At 33.2% G+C, this 15,887-nt stretch overlaps 1 protein-coding gene across 2 annotated transcripts in view; it reads left to right on the top strand.

The window, feature by feature from the left end:
- Nucleotides 1-15,887, top strand: part of LOC150108663 (nuclear factor 1 A-type-like) — a 299,832-nt gene that overhangs the window by 171,481 nt on the left and 112,464 nt on the right. The window lies entirely within an intron of this gene.

Here is a 15,887-nt window from a genome sequence, read left to right as displayed (position 1 = left end):
CATATTTTAGATTAAAAAAAAAACAAAAAACTCCATTATCTTCTAAAGTCTTGTTATAACAGCTTGAATTCAGTGTGGTATGAATTATGTTATGTCCAAAATATATCAGCCATCATTTAAAGTTGTTTTTATAATGGTAATGCTTTGGGGATCCTTCAGTAGTGAATATAATTCTGCATGTTGTGCATTTATATATCAGTTTCTGATAATCCTGCTTATTCTCAATTACTTTGAGACTACGAGCAACCTGTGACAATCTTCCAACAAACATTTTATTGATAATAAAATATTTTTATTATCAACATTTTTATTATTTGTAAACTTCCATAGAGTCCTAGAACCCCTCATAGGAGGCCTACTCTAATTCACCTGATGTTTATCATACCTCCTCAAACTTATTCACTGGCATTCCACTTATCATTATATCTGGCACTTCATTCTATTCATTCATTTCTTGCTATGAGACAAGTCCACTCCTTGCATCCTTTCTAATCATAATTTTGTTCTCTCTCTCTCTCTCTCTCTCTCTCTCTCTCTTCCATCTATTGAAAGTTCCCTTCTGTTCCTATCATATACATTTCCTTTACTAACTAATGTGCATTTTGGTGTAGAAATACATGGGCATTCCCATACTTGTGTTGTAGATGAAATGACATTCCACTCTCATCTATTTAAAAAAAGAAAAAAAATGTTTGTAGATTATTTATTGTTTTTCAGTCAGTATTATTGTCTTTTTGTATATATAACCACTGAGCTAGTTTATACCTGCATATATAAGTACTACTTCGTTTTTTTGCAATAATTATAACATTGAGAGATTTAACTGCGACAGCTTAAAGCTATCATTTGCTTACAGAGAAATTCTGATCAAACAGAATGGGCATTTGAGATTAGGAGAAAAAAAAGAACATTATAATGAAGATTACATATTAAAATAAGACATAATTTCATTTTAGAAATTATGGACTTTACAACCATGTTATAAATAACTATTTTAATTTCCCAACGTTTCGACCTTTATATAAGGTCATCATCTGAAGCATATACAAATATACAAGGACAAGCTGAGTTACATTTCACACAGTATACAAAATAAAGAGATAATGATTTGATCAATGGTTATTCTGCTGGCATGAAAAAAGTGGGGAAAAAATCATATGTATATATATATATATAATGTAAAAAATTATATATATATATATATATATATATATATAATATAAAAAAGAAAAGAAACAGATAAAATTAATTACTTATTTAGAAACTACATCAAAGAGCTAAATTCTATTTAAGATAACATAGAAACATTCTTTCATATAGATAGTTTTCTTACACTAACAGTGATGTCCTAATTTAACATGACAATTGTTATATTAGATTTAAGATTCTGGACTACACTCGTTCTCTGAGAATTTACTGTCTACCAAAGATACACAAACAAAACACTCCACTCTGGCTGATAGTTGAAGGTATAGACAGCCCGAATTATCACCTAGCTTAGAAATTAGCGTCAACACTCAAAGAGTTGGTAGATCATCTCCCCCCCTCCTATATCAGACACACACAACACTTCATAAACATAATCAAAGACGTTACATTAGAAAAAGATGATTTATTAGTCAGTTTTGGTGTCTCTGCTCTGTTTATGAATGTCTCAATCAATGACAGTCCTTCTTTTACAGGACAGATTCCCTCCAGATATCATGACGCTCTTTGCACATGTATTATGATCTGATTATTTTGTATTGCAAAACGCTTTCTACCTACAAAAAGAAGGCACAGCCATGGGCTTGCCATTATCCCCCCCCCCCCCTCCCTATTGCTAACTTTTGCATTGAACATTTTGAGCAACATGCACTAGATTCCTCTCCTTTAAAACACAAAATCTAGCTTAGGTATGTTGATGATGTTTTTGTGATCTGGCCCCATGGCCGCCAGACACTAGACACTTTCCTTAGCCACCTAAACAAATAACACAAACGCATATATTTCACAATTGAGATTGAAAAGCAGAACACACTTCTGTTTCTAGATACACTTGTCACGTCTTCCTTCTGGCAGTCTTTCCTTCACTGTTTACCGGAAACTGACACATACTGGCCAGTATATACGCATAAACTACTACCACCACCCAACACAAAAACTAGGTGTCATTTATACTCTAAAAAACAGGGCTTTGAAGATTTGCTAAAATGAACAAGTGCTTAAAGATGAATTTAAAGTTATCAACAATATTTTCATAAAAAATGGTTACAGCCAAAACACTATCAACAAAATTCTCAATAAAAAACAAAGATAAACCAGACTACAATAAAACTATAACCATTCCTTACATTAAAGAGACATCAGATAAAATAAACAGAATACTATAGAAATACAACCTCAAAGCTACCTTTAAACCTCCTGTAAAATTAAAAAGCTTACTCAACTCATCCAAAAACCCACTCCCTCTGCTGGCTCACCCTGGAGTATCATCAACATCATTCTCCAGGGTGGAGTATCATTATCATCATCAAATTCGTGACATGTTCCCTCAAGGGGTGTACAGGATATGATAGTACTACATGAAAAATTTACATCATTACTAACTTCCTGTCTACAATTTTCCTCTGTTGGATTCTGATTATGTAAGATTAAAGTAATTATTATTTGCTTCAGAATCCAACATGATCTTCCATCACAAAGGCTAGACTTGTAAATATTATTTAATGTAAACAACTTATTTTACAATTTAATATTCATATAACTACCTTTAATTTTATCTAATATTTAATTATTTAATCAAGAATATATGTAATAGTAGAAAAACTCTGTGTTAAAATGTTATCAAGCTATTTAGCTTATTTCTATGTTAATATAGAATTTATATTTGATAATTTAACTGCGCATTAATTGAAATGTAAATATTCTTATTTTGTTCCTGTTTGTAGAAGTTTAGCATTATGCAATACCTCAATTTTATTATATTTTGTTTGGTTGTCATGGAAACGTATATAAGTGAGCGAGCACATTTTTGGAACACCACGTGAGAAGGTTTATTGAAAAGAGTTTTAGAAAGAAATCACATGAACAATTTAGGCGGGAAGAACGGATATAAAAAGCGAGGAACGCTGGAAAAGAGGGAGCATTAGAGATTTATTAGAGAGAGATTGGCATTTAGGTTGGAATCGGAGCATTCAGGAATCACAGTGCGATAATAGCAAGTCGGCAAGTCACTCAAGCAGCTAAATAAAGTCTACTAGTCGAGAGGCGGTTAGCTAATAAGTTGTAGAATAACAATTATAGCTACGGAAAACAGCTGAGTGACTACTAAATAGACTAGCAATACTTGAGTTGAGATTTAATTTCAGGGCTGACCTTTCAAGGACACACGGAAACTTGAAGCATAGCACGAAGTAACTAGAGAATGATTAGAGGCAACAAAGTTGAGTTTAAAGATACCGGTGTTAAGAATTATGGTACCTAAAGGATTAAATTGATGTCGAAGGAGTAGGTAACTGTGCATACTAAACTTCAAGTTAAGGAATTATTGTGTGTTACCTTAGTACAAGAGTTGTTAGTAGAACACTGAATTAGTTAAGTGATGTCAAATGTAGTGCAAGCGGTTTGATCTATGCAAGAACGTTTGATTGTGTGTATTGTGACCGTTAATTAATCCAGTTATTTCTAAGAAGATTTTTTTTAAATGAGTGCCGTTAATTGATTAAAGTGTATGCAGTTACAAAAGGTGTTTGCACATAAGTGTATGAAGAAGGAAAATTGTCAGTAAGAATATTCCAACCATTAATATTCCGATGCAGAGATATGAGTGTGTTTCTTCCTAGAATATCCCTATACTAACAGTAACTGTTGCGGAGGTTAGCTGAAACGTAGATTTAAAAGTGTAAGCTCGTGAAAAAGTATTGCCACCAATAAATTGCATTTGGAACTTAAAAAAAACTATGAGATGTTAATGTGAATGATCACTAAGGAATTTTATGACATTAAGCTTTATTAAGTGTTAAGTGAACTGTGTGAAGACTGTATTTCAGATAACTGACCAGTGCCTGAGTTTGTATGACTGTTATCAGAAGAGCTAAAGCATTTGTAATATCTTAATTAATGATTTTGAACTTATGTGTATAATTTGTGATTCTAAATTAAATGTTTGTTTTTCTTTATCTAAAGTTGTATTTTGCCTGAATCTCTTTTACTGCACCATTCATAAAATATTCGAACCGAATCGGGTAAATTAAGTAAGTCAAATATACTTGGCCAGTATATATTTTAAGGAGAAATAGTTGAAGGTTGATTTTTCTTCAATTCTTGAACTAATTCAGATATAGAGTGGTGCAGTCTTTAAATATAAATTTTCTCTATATTTGAATTAGAAATCAACTCACAACTTATCAATTAGTTAAGAACATCGTAATTGTAATCATGTCGTAATTGTAATCAAAGTATAGATTAAGAACAAGTAGGATCCAACAATGAAAAATTTACATCATTACTAACTTCCTATCTACAATTTTCCTCCAAATCAGTCTGTTACTTGTCAAGACTCCAACATTATCAGATCTTATTTAAATTAAGGGGATAAATAATGTTACATTGCCAAAGTGAAGCCTATTGGCTCTTTATTTAAGTAATAATCAGATCTTATATTTCTATCGACTAAGGTACTTTGTACCGTATCAATCCACCTATATCTTGGTCTTCCTCTGGGTTGTTTTCCTACCAACCTGGCAGAGAACACTTGTTTTGCTAATCTTTTCTTGCCCATTCTGTTTAACTGACTTATACCACTTGAGGTTAGCTCTGCTAAAGCATTCCTGGATGCTGACAATGTCAAGTTCTTTCCTAATATCCTCGTTTTTAATATGATATTGCCATTGATGCCTGCCTTTAATCTTTCTCAGGACTCTCATATATGTGGTCTCTAGTCTTTGGTCAAGTGTTTTACTTCTGACCCCAGCTCTCAGATCCATAAGTTAACTGGTTTGAACACTGTCTTGTATACAGCTAATTTAGTGTTCCGGCTAATTTCTCTCTTATTCCATATGAATTTATTCAATTTATACTCTTCCTTCCTACTATACCAGCTTTGTTGATTCTGTTGTCTATTTCCATATTTAATTTACCATTTTCAGTAAAAATCGTCCCTAAGTAGCTGAAATGTTTTACTTGTTCCACAGGTTCCCCGTTCACAACGCAGTTGACATTTTCAACAATTCTACCTATTTTCATTGTCTTTGTCTTTTTAATGCTGACCTTCATACCATATCTATTACAACAGTTATTCAATTTAGTTAGGGAATCTTGCAAACTTGTAGCAGATTTATTTAGAAGTATAATATTATCTGCATGAAGCAAAGAGCTGACATTAACACCTCCAATTCTGATATCATGTTTAATACCACTTTCCTTCATAATGTGATCCATATAGATAATGAATAACAGAGAGGATAATGTACATCCTTCTCTCACACCAGATTTAACATTAAACCATCTTCCTGTACTTCCTTCAATTCTAACTGCTGACTTACAACTCAAATAAAGAGTAAGTATTGCTTGATATAATGCCCGATTGACACCATATAACTGTAGCGTATTGAATAGCTTCTCTCTTGGCACCTTTTCATATGCCTTTTCCAGATCGACAAAACTTAAATAGAGATCTTTGTTATATTACCATGCTTTCTCAACTATTTCTCGTTAAGTGAAGATCTGATCCTGACAGCCTCTATTTGGCCTGAATCCAGCTTGTTCTTCACAAAGCTTTTCTTCCACTATTCTTCTCAACCATTTCTCAAGTATACTTGCATAGATCTTGCCAGGAACTCTCAATAGGAAAATACCTCTGTAATTCTCACATTCAGTTTTATTTCCCTTTTTACATATGGGTGCTATTAGAGCTCTTCTCCAATCATTGGGAATTCGTTCCTCTGTCCACGCTTTCTGAACTATGCAGTGCAGCCACTGTAAGACTTTTATATCACCATACTTCAGCATTTCTTGTCGAATGTCATCTACTCCTGCTGCCTTTCCACATTTCAAGCCTTTGATGGCTTTTTCTACTTCAAGTATGAATATGTATTCCTGACTGCATGCATGGTCAGTGTTTTTTTACCACTGTGCTATTATCAGTGCTTGTTTCTTTTAGCAGTTTTTCAAAGTAATTACTGCATACTTCAAGGATATCTTTTTCTCCTGTTTTCATGTCACCTTTGTCATCTCTAACTCCTTTCACAGCACTCTTTTTCCTCCATTTCTAAGCTTCTTCAACAACCTCTAGAATATCTTACCACCTTCTTGATATTTATTTTCTATGTTCTTGCCAAAGTCCTCTCATGACTTTTGTTTAGCTAGTTTTACACAGTGTTTCGCTTTCTTCCATTTGTCTCTGTATTCTTTAAGAGCAAAAGCTGACTTATTTGCCGGGAACTTTTGATATGCTTTCTTCTTTTCCTTGACTGCCTCTTTAACTTCTTGTGTCCACCATGGAGTTCTGATTTTTCTATCCATGCAGACAACCTCACCACATGCCTCTCTGTCTGAAACCATCAGAGCTTTCTTCAAGGCTTTCCAATGAATCTCCAAGGTTTGGTTCCTGTTCTCAAACTCTTTCATTTTTTCTTCAATAATCTTTGTGTATTTTAGTCTACAGTTCACATCTGAGAGCTGTTCAACTTTTATTCGCTTTAAAACTTTCTAACATGTTATTCTTTTCAAAATGAAATTCAATTTTATCCTGCTCAAGACTAAATAGTGATCACTTCCGATTTCAAATCCTCTGTACACTCAGGTGTCCTGCACCAGGGAGAAAACATCACTATCAACAATAACATAGTCAATGAGACTTTTCTTATTCCTTGTCTCTTCTCTCCATGTGAATTTGTGCACATTTTTATGTTGGAACATGGTGTTGGTAATAACCAGTTCATGTCCTGAGCAGAAATCCAACAGATATTTGCCATTATTATTAGCTTTGCTCTTTTCTCCAAATATTCCGAAAATATTTTTGTATGTCTGACAATCATTTCCTACTCTGCTATTTAGATCCCCAACAAAGACCAACTTTTCCTTTTTCATTGTGTCAGTTGCTTTCTCTAAAACCTCCTGAAAAAATTCCTTCACTTCTACCTTAGTAGAACGTTCTGTGCGACATAAGCACAAATAAGTCTCATTGTCCAATTCCCCATTCTGATATTTGCCTACATCCCTCTACTTGAGACTGCCTCTATTCAAGAAGATTAGCCTCGTATTTTGTGTTGAATACTATGGCTGCTCCTTGTTTTCCTTGATTGTCATTTCCTGAATATAACATTTTGTATTTATTGCTCAGAAAGATCTCGCCAGTTTTTGTCTTTTTTGTTTCAGTCACCCTATTATGATGTCGATCTGGTACTTGTGTAATTCTTCAGCTAGCGCCATTTCTTTGGCATTCAGGCTTCTTATGTTGATGGTACCGATCTTTAACTCTGGTGATGTTGAGTAGGGGTGTGCTTTCAGATTTGTTCTAGTAGCTGACTTCGCTGTTCGCCCTGGTTCCCTGGTGAAAACAACAGGGGCCTTGTTTAACCGGGTGACGCCCCAGCCGGCATGAAATTTTGTCATGTTTTACCATCATTTTCTATGTGGTTTAAGCCAATAAGAATACAATTTGGTCGGTTAAATCCCAAATTGCTAGCCCATCCCCCTTCATTCAGTATCCAGGTAGATACCCAACAGGGTGTACCACGAGAAGGTGAGGATTGAACATTAGGTCAGAAGCCCTGGTCGGTTCTCCGCATTCCTTTAAAGGCTATGTGGAGGTCTCCTCTCAGTTTATACAGCTTTGACCCTTAAGCAGGAGTATACCATATTTATTGCACCTGTAATCTACCCTATATAGGGGAAACAGGATGCACAATTCCTATCAGACAAAAAGAACATAAAGTAATTCAGTTTTGGTTTCATTTAATGCACTTTTTAACAGGCAAAATTTGGCAAATTGTTTCAAACTAATATTAATAATTTTTCATTGATTGGGTGGAATTGAATGAAATTTGGTATTTAGGCTCTATTAAAATTGCAGATCATTTGGGTTTGTGTTAGGTGAAAAATTGTATGTCTAGAGAACATGAGTCAAAAATGAGTTTTTGACTTTTGTTTGGATTTTTACAACTTTGTCATAGACATAACAATGGTTCTCATAAAAACAAAAGAAATATCAACATGAAAAATTCAACTCTAATCAGTATGGTACTGCATTGTATAACTTCAATGTGGTGAGATGGAAACTCTTTTCTGATATGATAGATATTGTATAAGATAATAGTTTTCATTGTCAAATACTCTTTTTTTTATTGTTTGCTATCATTCTGTTTTTATTAGCAAAATTATTTCAAATAGCAATGGTGTTATATAAATATCAATATTGGGATTGCTTAAAGATGAAAGCTAGGTACATACTGAGAGGAGACTTCAATATAACCTGTTAAAGTTTCTGACCTAGTGTTCTCTGCCACTTTCTTGTGGTGTATACAGTTATTAGATATTCGCCTGGACTGAACAGACCAAAATAGATGGCAATTTGGGACATAGCCAACTCAATTTGTTCTGTATTGATTTAAAAAACAAACAAAATTTATGGTACATGCAATTATAAAATGTTACTCCAATTAGATTAAACAAGGTCTACTGCTTTCATTAGGAAACCAGGACAAATAATGGAAAGTCAGCTACTGAAAAAACAGTGAAACTAGTTTGATTAAACCAAATTAGAGAAGCATCATTTCAACATATTGGTATTATTATCAAAACAAAGAGGACAATAACAGGGAAATGCTGCTATACAATGCTTATATTTAGGCAATATTGTATAGGAAAAGGAAGCAGTAGCCATAGTATTCAGCACAAAACATGGATTAATTTCTTGAGCCTGTTAAAAATAGTAATATGGACAATCAAAATGGAGATTAGACTTATTTGTGCTTATGGCTCCAGGAAAAGTTCTAATAAAGAAGACATAATAGAAGAATTTTTTGTCATTGGTGTAGGCAGCTGACAAAAGAATAGCTACTTCTAGTATGAGATCTAAACAGGAAAGTAGGAAATGCATACTAGACAAACAGAAAAGTTTTTGGAAAATTTGGAGAAAAGAGCAATAATGGTAAGTATCTGCAGAATTTCTGTTCAAGTTTTTTTTTTTTTTTTTTTTTTTTATATAAGTTAATGATGACAAGAAATATATTGGGAATTTGAAATGAGAAGTGGTTGCCATTTAATTTTGAGCAGAACAAAAATGAAAAGTGAATATTATTAGTATTATTATCTGAGACTCTCAGAGAATCAATGACTCATTGAGGGAGGCCATACATCACCCATACCAGTTGTAGTATCTTCTCTTCAACATTAGATGAATTCACTACTTCAACAGACCAACTGTTTCCACTTGCTCACTGCTCCTATGAAAGAAAAATCTAGCTTTCACCATTTTTTAATCTCACACAAACTTAACTTCAATAGTTGTCGTCCTTATCCTATCCGCCTTTTAGAAGTTTATAGACCACTATCATATCACCCCTTTTTCCTCTCTACCAGTGTCTGCAGTCTACTCACTTTCAATTTTTCCTCATAATCTGCATTCCATAAAACCTTGATATTATCTTTGTTGCTCTTCTTTGCATCCTTTCCAAAAGCTTCTTTATCCCCTCTAAATGCAGGAGACCAAATCTGCACATAGTAGTCCACGTGTAGTTGTATCAAGCTCATGTAAAGAGGCAAAAATGACTTTCTTATCCTTATGTCAGTGTTCATTTCAACATCACAATTATCCTCTGAGTTGTATTTTCAATATTTGCTATGCGACTTTTGAACGTCAAATTGTTATCCATCATAACTTCAAGATCACTAGCCTCATCAGAAACTGATGAGGCTAGTGATCATCAGTATTGTGGGATTGTAACATAATCCCATCAATATAATATCTATTGGATATCTCATGATGTCAAAGTGCATAACTTTACACTTACTAACATTGATAGTTATTATCATTTTCCCACTGTTTCAGCTTATTCAGATCATTCTGCAAGTGCTATATACCAGTAGCACCCCCCCTAATTGCTCTGGCTATCTTTTCATCGTCAGTGAACTGAATGGCTCCTCTCAGGTGCTACCCAATTTATAGATTGAACAATAATGGTCCAAGCATTGAATATTTAGGCCTATGTGCTAGTTTAAACTCATTGTTAAGTTTAATGGAATGAATATAGCACAGAAAAACAATTAAACACAAGTTTAATAGATCTAATATTTCATCTCAGTTACAGAAACATCATCAGAGATACAATCTTAAAATTATAAAAACACACACACAAAAACACTCAGAACAATAAGTGGAAAAAATTAGACTAAAAGCTTAAAGTTTTGTGAGAGTTGCTCTCTGTGTGCACTGTTGGTTAGCCTTAGCTGTTAGGCAGTGAGCCTAAGAATTTAGTTGAGAAGTGATGTTTAACACAACTATATTTATGAAGATTAGGTTGGTTTTTCAATTCTGCTCCTGATTCTAAGAGGAGTCTTTCTAGTTTATGTTTGTTGTAGCAAAGCATGGTAGTTTTTGTGCAAGGTATCCAAGACATGTCAGCTAAGACTGACTGACCATGGATGGCTATGGTGGTAAATGTATTTCTTGTGTTCTTCTAGGCAGATGTTAGTAGATCTCTCCATTGAACCATAATAAGATAATTTGCAAAAACAAGCAACCTTGTAAACACCTGGAACAGAACAGAGGGAGTGAATTCTTAGGCAAGCAGATAAGGATATCTGGCTTCAGATGAGGCTTAAAAGCAGTGCAGAGATTATATTTCTTTAGTGTCTTGGCAATTTTTTCTGAGGTGTCCCTGGTTATATTGAATAGCAATAACATTATTGTAGTCTGTTAATCTTTTTGGCATTGTAACCATTTGGACAGGAAGGTCTGGCAAATAAAGGAAAGTTCAGCTGTAAGGGAAGCCTAGTGGAACAGAGGTTGGAGGCTCTGCTGACAAGGGTTTTGATAACACCATCTTGTTGAGAGGGAGGATGATGGGAATGTTTATGTATAAGAAGGGGTGCCATTAGGAATATGCATAATCAGAGTATCTAGAAATATGCAGAATCTTATTATTTTTTTTTTTATTTTTTATAGTGCACTGGATTCTGCAATGCTGTCTGTTGAGTTGGAAGAGGAAGGGGTTTAACGTATCTGAGCCATGTGGCCAGATAGAGAACACATCATCAGTATATCTTAACAAGAATAAAGATTTCAGAATGGCAGCGTCAAGAGCATGTTTTTCAGAATATTTCACAAAAATTGGTTTGGGAGGGAGGGGGGAGGAGAACCCATTGCTGATTATAGTCAGATCTAACTTGATCATGCCTTGGATACTTTGTACAGAATCAAATGCAAAAAACTACTATGCTTCACTGCAACAAACATAAACTTGTAGAACTTTTCTTAGAATCAGCAGCAGATTTGAAAGCCAACCTAATCTTAATGGACATAATTGTGTTAAACTTCCCAAGATTTGGGAAACTAATTCTTATGCTTCCCACCCAACAGCACTCACTGAGGGTATCCTCATAGGACTTTAGGCTTTTAGTCTGATTTATCCCAATTATTGTTTTGAATATGTGTGCTTTTACAATTTTGCGATTATATTCACTCTGATGTCTCTGACTAAGACAAAATATAGGATCCATTAAACCTAATAATGAGAATGGCCCAAGGACCAACCTGAAGTACATTTGTCACCTTAAATCTGGTAGATTACCCCTCCCACACATACCGCAGAAAGTGGTATGTGTGGGAGAGGATAATCACTATCCATCAACCATCCATTTATCCACATCAATGGTTTATATTCCAGTTCCATATTCTCCAATTTATTCAATAGCCTTTCATGTGGTATGCTATCAAATGCATTAGTGAAATCTAGTGCTATCATACTGTATCCATTCCCTTTATCCAACTCCACTGTAACATTATTATAATATAAAATAAAGCAAATTGCTGAAACATGACCTCCCTTTAGCAAACCTTTCATCCCATTATGTGAGTTCTTACTAAAATCTTCACCATTCAAGAGATAGTGATAAATCAGTAGTTAGACACATCAGTTTTTGAACCATTCTCTATCAACAGAACTATCATACATTCTTTCCATTCCTTTCAGATCTTTCCTGGGTTGAGACTTAAGTTACACAAATATGTCAAGGGTGAATCCAGTTTGGCTGAACATTCCTTTAACATACATGCTGATGTCCCCTTCTGTACCAATTACAGAATTCTTGCTTAATAAGGGCGCTTGTTCAGCCGTATTACGGCAACAAGATATTTTGCAAAAATACAGTGTTTAGTTTAGCAAATAAAAAAGGCGCCATTTCCCATTGACAGTTAAATATGTGATTATTATATTTTATTAATAAAAAAATTATAGTCATACATACTAAAACTAAACATTTTAGAACCCACTTATTAGATACTTAAGGAAACAACCCATAAAGTATCATATGATGTGAATTTCATAAACTTTTATAGTCGATATATATATACAGTATATATATTAAATTATATTATGCATGAATTCTCCTACTCAAATTGCGAGTATTTATCGCCCCGAATTTCACACTGTAGTGATAACTCGCTCCCTGCAGTAAACAATACGCCATCCCCAACAGCAATTATACTGCAGAAATACGAAAACCAATTAGTTTTATCATGTCACTGGATAATGTTCACAGACATTTGCAAACTGTGTAATATATTTCTCAACAAATAGTGCAATTACAGACAACTGGGAATATAAACATTAACTAATGAATCACATCTTTCCTCCAACAGAAACTGCTATATACACTCAAGCAAACCACATGTTGCAGGTGCAACATATGGTTTTGCTTGACACTATCCCTGTCATGAATGTGTTAAAACTAAGAAATATATAGTAAATGCATTTCAGATATTATGGAAATCGGTTTAAGAGAATTAGCATTTCAATTCAATTGTCAACTTGTTTTGTTTGGGTCGTGCAATCTTTTGTTAATATCGCACCAATCATATGCACTTCTTAATAGTTGCTTTTTCTCTACTGCCTACAATCACACATATCTTTCACTTCACATTAGTAATTTGTCAAGGATTGTTCATTACTTATCTCAAGTCTTAAATTACTGGTACTTTTTGCTTGATATAATGGGAAAGAAGATGACTCTATTTGTGTAGATAACTTTGATTGCACACAAGGAAACCGCTCTCCAGGACAAAAGTAGTCATGGAGAATAGAAGCTTCTTGGTAAGTCATGCCCATTTTCGGTTTTTTTTTTCTGAAAATCCCTGCATATATCTCGCAGCACGATTCTTTAGCTTTAATTTTGGGAAAAAAGTGCGAGTTATAGTCGAGTAAATACAGTAATTTGTTTAGCTTTCAAATTGTTAAGTATGGATCATTGGTTAAAGACTAGATTTATAAAATGCACAAAAGAGAGCAATATAGCAGATATAGAAATTAGCAATTTCACTCCTCTCATTGATGATAAATTATTTATATTAAGTAAAAATGTATAGTATCTTTATAAATTTTGTTCTATTAAAAATAAATCTTTTTTTTTAAATGTACATCTAAATTCAAATAAAACAGACATTTACAATGAAATATATTTTTATTTATTATTATTATTATTATTATTATTATTATTTTGATAAGGTACTTTGTAATAATGAAAATTAAAGAAGGGGTACACGGATATCTGAAGTTTCAGAAACACCGATCTATCCAAATATTTAGTCTGAAACATAGGTGTATATTACGTTGTTCGTTTTCTTAAATTCTGCTTCAAATTTGGATAGACGAAATAGCGTCTATCCAAATATGCATCTCTTACATTTTTTTCAGTGTCATTTCAATTTTGAATGTGAAACATATTGAGTATTCTGTGTTTACGTGACTTTGGATAATTTTTGACTTTGTTTATAATTGTGTACTTATTTTTGATAGACAAATAAAATTTTAAAGATAATAGTTTATAAATTATAAACATATTAATCAGCTGAGGGACCATGGCTAAAAATCCCATGTATATATGTGAGGTAGACTATCGGCGTGTCAGGCTGACGGCTCGAATTAAATTAATAAACATAGGTTATTTATATGAGCTATAAAACTCTTCAGATGATCTAAGTTTGTTTACACATACTGCAATTGGCCCTTTCTTGATACTTTTTTGGTGTATTTTTGCATCATTTCATTTTGTGCGTTACAGTAACAGTGTAATGCACAAAATCACAAACAAAAGGCAACAGTACAGTTGCCTTTTGTTTTATAGGATATATTTATTGTTGTTTAGTAAATTTTTTGCGAATTTGGATTATTATTCACGTAAAGTAAGTACATCTATTATATATTAAAGATACCAAGCAATTTTATAAGCTAGGTTTTAATCCTTTTTCCCAAGCATACAGACAAGTATGTCAAGTTTGTGCCTGCATGTAGTGCAAGACTGAGGTAACTCTTGCAAGTACTTTCTACATCTGTTATATTTTTGCTAAGTTTGAAAATCAGGCAACATTTGAGTCATATACTAAAAATACACGAGACAAGTTCCGCGCACATTAAAAACTGTTCAAAATACAGCTAACTTAAAATGTCATTGATTAAGAAATGCATTATTGATTGCACGCAACAAAGATTATACGAAACTGAGAAAAAATATTGGCAATCTGTTATAGAACGGTTAATCTATAATACAATATTTATCAAGACAGTGTATAGCTTTTAGAGGTTCTTCACAAAAACTTTTTGAAAATGATAAGGGCAATTTTTTAAAGTTAGTAGAAACTGTCACTAAATTTGATTCGATAATGGCAGAACACTTGCATCACATCCAAACATCACAAAAAAGGAACATTGCCCATTATTTAGGTGATAAAATACAAAATGAAATCATCCTTATAATTTCTGAAGCTATAAAACAAAAAATTTTAGAAATGGTTAAAGAGGCGAAATATTATTCATTAATTCTTGACACTACTCCGGATATAAGCCACACAGAACAATCTATTGTTATTAGATTTGTTAATCAAAATAAAGATACAAATATAGCAGATATTCATGAACATTTTTTGGGTTTTCAATCTGTAGAAGATACCACTGGGCAAGGACTATTTCAATTTATAAAAAATTATTTAAAATTATTGAATATTAACATTTCGGATTTACGCACTCAAGCTATGATAACTGTTCAAATATGCGAGGCAAACATAAGACTGTAGAAAAAGATCCTTGAAATAAATTCAAGGGTTTTTTTTATTCCGTGTGCTGCTCATTCATTAAATTTAGTAGTTAATGATGCAGCTAGATATCCTGTGAAAGTGTACATTTTTTGGGGGTAATACAGGAATTATATAATTATTTTTCAGTATCTGTGAAGCATTGGGCTATATTAAAAAAACATATTTGTGTTTTAAATTTTAAACCACTTTCTGCTACTATGTGGGAAAGTAGAGTAGAAGCAATAAAGCCACTTAAAAATAATATCAAGGAAATTTACCAGGCTCTTTTTGATATTACAGAAGATGAAACTAAAGATATCGATTCTAGAGTTCAGGCAGACAACTTAATTTCAAAGATTTATTCGTTTAAATTTATTTGCTCTGTTCATTTTAAATTTTAAACCACTTTCTGCTACTATGTGGGAAAGTAGAGTAGAAGCAATAAAGCCACTTAAAAATAATATCAAGGAAATTTACCAGGCTCTTTTTGATATTACAGAAGATGAAACTAAAGATATCGATTCTAGAGTTCAGGCAGACAACTTAATTTCAAAGATTTATTCGTTTAAATTTATTTGCTCTGTTCATGTTTGGTACGAAATCTTAAGTCTCGTAA

Source organism: Typopeltis vanoorti, chromosome 3 (genome assembly GCF_054136105.1).
Source record: "Typopeltis vanoorti isolate ZY-2024b chromosome 3, IOZ_Tvanoo_1.0, whole genome shotgun sequence".
NCBI classification, from domain to species: Eukaryota; Metazoa; Arthropoda; class Arachnida; order Uropygi; family Thelyphonidae; genus Typopeltis; species Typopeltis vanoorti.
This window is presented reverse-complemented; position numbering and strand designations above follow the sequence as displayed.